The 9,711-nt window shown below is 39.1% G+C and overlaps 1 long non-coding RNA gene across 1 annotated transcript; it reads left to right on the top strand.

Annotated features, from left to right (window-relative positions):
• The first annotated feature begins 6,213 nt into the window (after nt 1-6,213).
• Nucleotides 6,214-6,464, top strand: LOC112946578. Its single transcript, XR_003249263.1, has 2 exons — nt 6,214-6,275; nt 6,364-6,464. It is a non-coding gene; the product is annotated as an uncharacterized LOC112946578 (long non-coding RNA).
• The last annotated feature ends 3,247 nt before the right edge of the window (nt 6,465-9,711 follow it).

Below are 9,711 nucleotides of genomic sequence, written 5' to 3'. Positions count from 1 at the left end.
CTCTCTAGGAGATTCTATTAAAACTTCTTTCTTTGAAAACTCTTTGCTCAGTCCCATACCTCATAATTTTTTCACTGTTCACAATGCTGTTAGAGCAAGTGCAGTGGTAGCTACTGTCTTCTGTTGAGGCTTTTTGAGATTCATTCTGATTTTTTTTTTCCTAAGATTTCTGTCTAGTAAAAACAAGAGCCCAAAAAACTGTAAACAAGGGCACAGTGGGCTCAACTATGTGAAAAAAAACTTCTGTCAGGTTTTGGCAACCTTTGTTCAGTTAAAATTCCACATTTATAACTTCTTAAGAAAACAGAGAGCAATTGAATGTTATTACTAGTATTTACACTTTGCCTTTTCTAACTGGGAGAAGATTTGGATGTCATGTGAATTCTGCTCTAAAATAGAAGGTGAATGGAAAATTTCTTAACTCTTCCTCAATTTACAKGAAAAGGCTGTTGAACTAAATTTGAGTAATATGAAGTCTCTCAGTGAAAGTCAGTGTCAATAWGCTTCAATTCTTCTCTAGCAGAAAGAAAACCTTTTTAGATGTTTTCCTATCAGGAACATCAATTGTGAGCTTAAACTGATTTAATTTTCTATGATTAAATAGGAAATTTATTCCTATCAAAATTTAAACTGATTTAATTTCCTATGTTTTGAAAAATTTGGGCAAGAATTTTGAAATGTTCTGCTTATAAAACCAGCAACCTGGCATCCTCTTGCTCCAGACAAAGGAATTTTCATTTGTTTTGGAGAACACTTTTTATTTTGCATTTACTTATGTATGCATTAGATCAAAATGTTTCCTCTTTGTAAATTTCTAATTCTCTGCAGAGCAAGTACATTTTAATTTCTGCTCTTTGCATTCACATATCTTAGGCTGCAATGTGGATGTGTTGTCCATTCTTATMATCCTTCTTTATGCAAATGCTAACTAATGTAGAAAGAAGACCRAAAGACAAAATCAATGTGAAAATGTGGAGAAGACTCATCCCTTTATTTGCTGTGATTATGAAAATAAGCTTTGTATAGTTCCCCCTATTTTTCTAATGAAATACTTGTATCTCATGTTATTATTTACACACTAATTATCTGTTGGGCAAGCGTGCACGTAGGGACTTCTGTTGTGTAATGGCCTGCTGGGGAGAGGAATGGAAGYAGATAAAATTTGTCTTGCATACTGTTTTTGCTACTTAAGGGACAAAAATATGCAATGTGAGTGAAAACCATACCTGGTTGTATATACAAACTTGTCTGTCCTCCCTGCTTGCAGTGGGAAAGGAAAGATGGGAACTTATCTCCTGTTTCTTAGGTCAAAGAGAGGGGATATGGGGAATAGTCCTGCCCTTCAAATGAGCAAGCAAGGCTTGAAGTGCCCAGCCGCATCACCTCACAGGTCTCGTTGGAGTGAAAAGGAGCATTACCCAGACTATTTCTTTTATCTCACTCTGGGGAAAGATTGAACCTTAGAGCATTTGAGGACTTCCAGGGCNGCATTTGAGGACTTCCAGGGCGCTTTTTTTTTTTTTTTTTTTCTGTCCTTCACATGGACTGACTTTGTTCCTCCCTTTCCCATTTCATCTGGGTTTGACTGCCTGTAAGGGGTTGTGACTGACTTCTCTGCTGTCAACTGAATCATGAGATTTTTACTGCCTTCAGAGTGCAGAAGACAGTGCTCCTTTCCAGAGGAAGCAGCAGGAGAGCTTCTCCAGATGGTTGACATCTCCTCACTTGCTGCATGATGAGGACAGCCTCGAGAGACGGGATAAAAGATCCAACCCTTCTATTAGAATATTGGCACCTTTTTGGTGCTTGGGCCTGACTAAACTTCTTAAGAAGAAGTCTGGGACTAATTACATGCAGCTCCTGGTTCCTATTCTATCTATGTTTGAGACGGAAAAGAAAAGTCCCATCAGGAAGGCACTAGGATCTAACCAGTGGGCTCAGCCAGTGCTCCAGGCAGGCTGTTCTTCTGCTTTCCTGTTTGAATGATGTTTGCTTATGTTGTTAAAAAGCTTCTTGTTAGACAAACTTGAGGAAGTTAAGGAAGCTTACTCAGGTTTTTGGGTTTTTTTATATCCTGGAAAACCTCACCACCAGCTACTACTATGACCTATGAATATCACTCTTATAATAAAACAATAAAAACAGGACCAAATGGAGCAAACACTTCAGTACTTTAGTTCCTCTTTTTCTCTCTCTCTCTCTCTCTCTCTCTCTCTCTCTAGACAGCTTCTGTCCAGTTAAGACATTGCCTTTTGGAAAGGTGACCTTGTAGCAGTATTGTGCAAATATAAGTTTCTGTACAGTAAAATAAATGAGGGGAAAAAAAGGAAGACTGGTCACAGTAATCGGCAGGGTTTTCTTTTAGCTTTAGCTACTCTGAAATTTGAGAKGTGCTGGATTCTTTACTTCTGTGATGATGCTCTTGCAGCTAGTAGAAGTGAATCTAGCTGGTTCTACAAGTCCTGATGGTCTCCATACTAATTACTTTTTCCTGTGTTACTTTCCWGTCAAGTGATTATTATGAATTACTTCCGACTGTGTTGAGAGAAAAAATGAGGTACGCTACTAACCAGAGGTCTGTGTATTTTAAAAAGCTGTATACCTTTGCACTTCCTGTGTGTATTACGGTATACATGTAATATAAGCAATAATATATTAATGAGCACACCTAGAAAGCAAAGCAGGATATAAAGAATGCTGTGTTGTACATCTGAAAGGAAGACAGTTTGAGAGCTTAGCTTTTTCATTTCTGTTGGACATTTACCTCTGAAATTGAAGTTACACTAAAATTGTCTTTGTTAATTCCTGTGAATCAAATCCTGAAGTTTTTTGCCACAAAAGTGGTTTTGGTTGTGAAAATACATACATCTTAATGCCTACATAACAGGTGAATCCAGCAAAAGGGGAGCCTAATCTTGCACACAGCTTCCGAATTCTGCTGTAATACAAGAAAAAAAAAAATCAAGATGCCAATGAATGTGTGAATATGCTTATGAAGTCAAAGTGCACTCAGATGTATGTGATTAATTCTGAAAATGTAATTGTTTTCAGCAGAGGCATTTTAGTATTCCACTAAATGAAAATATTTGAGGGTAGTGTTTTACAGTGGCATAAATTTTGGGCTGTGAAGGATTAGCTTTTAATGTTTCTTATCTGTGGTAGTCATACATGCTGTTCTCGATTTATATTTACTTCTTTTTCATGTTGCATCTTTTTTGCAAGACGGTTATGTTTTTCCAAGCAAAGCTTTCAGTGCCATGCTTTCAGCAAATAAATTTTAAAAGTAGATTGCTGTAATGATTTCATTCACTTGGGGAGTTGGTCTTTGTGCTCTAGAAATGATTTGAGTGGCCTAACTGAACTGGTGTAACTTTATTTAATACTAACATGATTACCTCCTCTGTGCTGTTTTCTAGCCAGAGCCTGTACTCAAATACATTCACCTGTTGAGTAGTAGGTTGCAAGCAATATCTCTAATTGCATTTTCCTTTCTATGATCGATAAACATATTAGTTAATTGCATGACTTTACTTTCAATTTTAGGGATAAAATTTAAAAAAAAAAAAAAAAATCCAGCCTTTCTACCTGCGCCTGAATTGAATCAGTTTTGTGCTGCCCAGCTGGTGCATGTCAAATATTTTCAGTAACCAACATTACCAGTGTTTGAATGGTGTTTGACATGAAGTGCAGGGAAGGGATTTACTTSCAGAGACTGAATCATATCTTTCCCTCTTCCTTGAAACTGTACTTGTGGCAAAGCAGTTGATTCATGCAAGACTTGATTTTCAGGTTACCATGCTCTTTGCTCTTTTTCCACCTTCTCTCAAAAAGACCAGAGTGAGTGGAGATGTTAGAAGTGGCAAAAGGGAAGTGAACGGGGTCTGGTGGTTGCTGTAAAAACCTTTCTTCAGCTGATCGATGGAAACGTAGGTGAGAATATTTACAGGGAGCTGTAGACASTTTCTGAGTGCTGATCTGTTTTTTCTGACCCAAGGAGTCAGTAATGATGCTTAAAGCTGGAGTTCTATCTTGGATAACTTTAAGAATGGGTTTTGGCCTTGTGTATCTGGGGAGGCAAAGGTGAATTGTAGGAGGCGAGTTGAGAAGAATGATATAACCATGCCTGGGACTGTATTTTAAGTGATCTGTGGTGTCCCTGCAGTGCTATGGTCCTTGCTGGACACACTGTCATGTTGAAAACTATCTTACCATATGTTATCTTTCTCTGAGGAGTTTTATTTTGGTTGTCAGGTTGATGTGAAGRGGTTGCTTGAGTTGTGTGGCTAAGTGGCTGAGTGCAGTAAAGAATATCTGGAACCATTACTTGAAGAAAATCCTAATTGAAATGCCCAAAAACACTTGGATGGAGTGAGTTAGGCTTAAGAGAGAGAGGAAAAAAAAAAAACTGTCTAGGTAATGACTTTTTTGTCTAGACAAATAGACTTGCATAATCTAGCAGCTAGGTGTTTGCTGATTTTTCTCTCAAAATAACTAGTGTTTGGGAATAAATTGTGCTAGATGCCCTGACATTTTCRTACTAACTAATGTGTTTTAGTGAGAGAACTTAAGGAAAAAGGATAAACAGTGTTATAAACAGAACCTATGATGGGCTAGCATGCTACAAATTTTTACTGGCRTGAGTTGGTGTTATATCATTATTCACAAATAGAAGAATTATGTATGTGTACTGGTGGCCAAATGAGTAGCAAAGCATTTTTGCCACATACTATCACATTTTAGGAAAGCTGAGCAAGTCACACCCATGATCTGGAGAGCCCTGTGATAAATTGCATTTGATGCAGCTTACTACGCGCTAATATGCCAATCCTCTAAATTGCTTTTAAAAGGCGTTGTCTTAAAACAAAATTCTTGGACCTAAACCAGTAACCTAATTTTCCTCAAAGCATAGACTTTTAAGACAAAATTATGCCCAGGATGATATTGACAAACAATAATTGGGTAGGAGGGGAGTTTGTCACTCACTACAACTAGAGATGAAAGTAATATGCAGCCAAAAGTCTAAGAGGGCACACTTCCAATAGTATTAAAGTACTTGTTCCTAGACATGGTAGATCATGAGATATTGGATCTTAATCTCCCAGCATTCCTATATATAAGAACACTGTTTCAGGACATATTAGGAAGCTCTGAGAATGTTTTAATGATTTTTTTTTTCCATTTCACGTTAGTTCTGGCTGATTTCTTAAAAGTGCTCTCGGGCAGTTTACATAGTTGTGCTTTTAGCATGAGTGCATACGGGCAATAGTGACATGTTTTTGAGGAAACCTTAAACTGTCAGTAGGCAAACCATGATTGGAAGGCAGCATCTTTTCTAATTCTGTCCATTTAAAACCCCTTGCTTCACAGCTAGCTGCCATCAGTATTTCCATTGCTGTCTAAAGTGGGTATCTTCAGCAACCCACATCATCCCTTCACTATAAGTGGCATATGGCTGATGTATCACAGCTAGTAACTGACACCAAGCATGGACAGACTTTAGAGATGCTTTTGGCCTTGTGTTTCCTAGCGTAGGGAAGAGAACTAAGAGAGCAAGAGCACCAGTAGAGAACCTCCCTTAATCTTGGCATTTCTGCCCATGTATTCTGCACAACAAGAACACTTGGGCTTGTGTTCACCGGGGTTGTGACCATGAACCTGTCTTCCAATGCTGACTTTGTGTGATTTAAAAGAAAAGTTTCTATTGGAAAGAGAAAAGACTTTTCTGAACTGATAGAGAAATGACTTCTCTTATCACCTTTTTGCTCCTTTCCGGCTGAAAGCAGAGTTTGTAACACCTGCCTGTGCTGCCTCCAGACCTCTGACTTGCCTAGCTGGCCTCTGAGCTCTATAACATGGATACCAGCAACAGCAAATGTCATGTCCCACCCATGTATTGTAGATTTTGGTCAGCCCCCTCTGAGACCTGTCCCTATCTGTTGTTAGTACACAAAAACTCAAAAACCTGCATCCTTCCCTTGCACCCAAGTTGAGGTCACCACTCAAGACTGCTGCAGAGATGCTCTAATACTTGCATATTRCAAATGCAGAATAGTCTAAAGATCCTTGGCTCCAGCTTTCACAGAACTTCATTGTTCAGTCCCTTTGGAGCTTATTTTTTTTTAGCCCATGTAGAGGATTTAAGCAGGTGTGACAGTGAAGCAACCTTGAAATCCCTGAAGTTGAATTTTATTTTCTCTAAAGGGAAATTTTAAGAATAAAGCACAAATGATGGAGCAAAGGAAATCTCTCAGAAGATACACATTTCTCTTCAAGAGGTCTGTCCTAGAAACAAATTCATTCTTTTTTTCTAGGTTAGGGTGCTTCAGAAATGTGGGCTGATTATTTTTCTGTCTTGCAATATAGATTATACCATCTTTGCTGTAGCAGCCTTCTGGCTCATTTGGATGAATAAAAACTTATACRCAGAAAGAGACTTCTCCAGGCTGCCAAGTTGAACTGATCCATGCAAACCTGTAATGTTTGCAAAGCATTAGCTTGCTTTGCAAAGACAGGTGAGTACCTGCCTTGACTAAAGGGGTGTTCACCAGCTGTGACCATGACTGCCTGTGTGGTCATAACCTACTGGTCACTCTTTTCTCCATTAGCATGTCTCCCCATTAGTAAATRTCTCCTAAAACAGAGATGTCTAAGCTGGTGTTTTTTTTGCTCTGAAATGGCCCTGAGACATGCTCCATGTGCAGCTCTGAGAGCTGCCTTGGTGCAAGAGCCCTCAGACATGAAATAGTAAGTCCTGTTCATGAAACCTTCCCAGGAACTGGAGGCTCCTACTTAAGGACACACAACTAAAAGAAATGAATATATCTAGCTATCTTTTCATGTCTCAGGTATGGTCCAAACTGTTAATTTTGCAGTAGCTCAAGTTAGTCAAAACACGCTCCCCTAATTAAAATTTAGAGACCAATAAATTGCAAAGCCTAATTTAGTATGTGACACTCCAGAAGTCTGCCCTGACAGTGGTCTGAGCTGTGTGTAACACCTGGGAATTTTTCTTTTTATTTGCAGCTTCCAGAGTAAGGTGAAGATATGGTGTCAGAAAATGCAGAACTGCTGCATATTAGCTAAACTCTGGTTTTATACTCCTGACTCTTCTCTCCCAAGATGAAATGCTCTCCAAAACCCACACAATTCCTTTACAATAGTGCTGGAAATGTTCTGTCCTATTTTGTATTGCTGGCTGCTGCACTGCATGTTTCCCGTAGGTTTTTCTTTCTTTTTAATGCTAAGTGTATTTTAATGAAATTAACGATTTAACCACATTTCATTTTGAATTATCTGGCTGGAAAGAATTTAGTTTCCATGTCTGCTTTCCTTAATCCTGCTGCCTAAATAGATATTTGAATATTTGCAGTCCAGAGCAGCTACCTCATATTGACCAGCTTTGGCCTCCATTTGAACGTGCGTAAATTTTGGTAGTACATCATGGTCCTGACTGCAACCTGGGTTCTGAATGCCAAACTTTGCAAAAAACAAGAGTCAGTATTTGCTCCAAAGAACGTATAGTCTAAAGAACACGCAAAACTGGTTTTATTRCTAATTTTTGCATGCCTTTGTTGCAGGGCCTATTATACTAATCAACACTAGTTTTGTTTGTAGAGTTGTTACTGTTCAGCAGCTCATTCACATTGATTTAATTCTAGGCATCAGCTGTGTTCYGTAAACCTGAAGTTTTTGGAGTCAGAGGTTTGCAAAAGAATCACATTTTCTCTGATTGAGGGAATGAGTTTTGGATGCATGAATTAGGAACATTGTCTTGGAAATGGGATTCTCTGGCTCACAATTAAGAAGCACCTCAAGTCAGTTGATGTTGATATTACAACCTAACTTGTGATTTTTTTTGAATGTTTGAGATGTTGTCTTGAGGCAAAATAAATTCTTAACTACGTAATTTTTCTGTCTTAAAAATGTGATGATTCTTTTGGGTTCAGTTTGACACCTGGGAATCTCAGATTTGTTGGGCCCCATACCTAGCAGCAGATTTGTTATCTTTGTATCTGTCCCATCTTTTGTGAGTGTAGCTTTGAAGAGAGGGAAAGAGGAAAGGATTTTAAATTTGTCTTATGCCTCTTGATTCCATCTGAGGAAAAGATACTGCTCTACATGAGACTATATTCCAGAAAAAAAAGATCATTCCTATTTATAGGTACAAATAATGAAAATGAATATCAACCCTAGTCAGCAATCTAATATGTCCTCTGTTATTCCAGGAGTTATTTGACTTCCAGGATTTGTGGAAATACAGCGCCAACATGAGAAAGTAGCTTCAAACTATCCTGCTGCAAGGGCTACTGCCTCAGACAAAAGATATAAAGCACGATGCAAGCTCAGACTGGCATTCTGACCTTGAGAATATAATTAAGATTAGAACAAAACAAAACCAAAAAAAAAAAAAAAAAAANAAAAAAAAAAAAAAAAAAAAAAAAAACCAAGATTAGTGAGAGGAGGGGGGAAAAAAAAAATTATTACTCAACGTGACTGACCTTGACTTCTTACCAAGCTTTCAGACGCTTTCAGGCCCTTTTAGACCATCTTTATTGCTAGGACCTATGCAATCTACTTGTGAAGCGCTTTGCAGTTCTTCCCYCCTCCCTGAGCAGTGCCTTTACTAGATGGAGGATTGCTCCAAAGTGCAGGAGCTGCTCTCTGTGCGTTCCCTTTTCAGCGTGATGAGCTCTGCATGCTTGATTGCCTACAGCAAGGAGGAGAAGGCAGTCGTATGCAATTGCACCAGTGCTTCTTGCAGAGCACTTTTTCACACCTTTTGTTTTATTTTGTGTCTTTGTTTTTGTCTTTTTTTTTTTTTAAATCCAGTGATCAAACAATCCAAGGCTGCAGGGAAGTCTGTGACCCTCTGCTTATTATTCATATGCTAGAGCTGTTCCTTTCCAGGACTCCTGAACTGGAAACGGGAGATGATAGCAGTGTTGTGACGAAGCAAGAGACCACACACAAAACAAAGAAGGCAGGTGCAGCTGGGAAGAGAAATTCAACCTTTTGCAGCAGGTCAGAGTAAAATTGGAGTGCAAGAACACAAAGCAAGGGGATGAACTAATACACTGATGCACTGATACAAAGGGATTATTTTCACTTGCTGAAGGGGCTGTTTTTTCTCCTTTTTCACATCCAATCACTAGTAAAAATACAAACAGCTAATAACATGATTTGGAATATCTGCAAATTTAGCCTTTGAAAAGCATTGTCTCCTTTGTATCTCCACTGGAGCAGGTTTTCTGAGCTGCAGCTTCTCTTCTCTGGTCCACAGGGTTAGGGAGGGATACCTGAGTGAACTTTAATGATCCAGAAATGTCACTGAAAGCAATTCCGTGTCAGCAACCCATAGCGCCAGGATGGCGCGCTTGCTCTGCAGAGAGCAAAGAAGTCTGTCCTTTACCTCCAAATATGTGTTGATAACATAAAGCCTGAGGGACATGATCYGTCTCTGCAGGGTTCCCAGATCAGGCTCTGCTTGGTCTCTCACTTCCTCAACCATGTCCGCTTCTCGGGCTCACATGCTCGCACCTTCTTTTTTTGTCTCTTTGGGACATGCATGACAGTAGGGGCTAAGAATACTTTTGGCCGCGAACTTCAAAGCTACCGCGGGAGACAGATGCATCATTCCCATTGAAGTATATGGGAGCTGTGCATCTAAATTCCGTATGCTGTTTGGAGGCTTTGGCTTTGTACTGGCTGATC

Source organism: Nothoprocta perdicaria, unplaced genomic scaffold (genome assembly GCF_003342845.1).
Source record: "Nothoprocta perdicaria isolate Ctin4 unplaced genomic scaffold, notPer1 scaffold_1, whole genome shotgun sequence".
Classification (NCBI taxonomy): Eukaryota; Metazoa; Chordata; class Aves; order Tinamiformes; family Tinamidae; genus Nothoprocta; species Nothoprocta perdicaria.
Note: the sequence above shows the minus strand (reverse complement) of the source record. Positions and strands in the feature narration are given on the sequence as shown.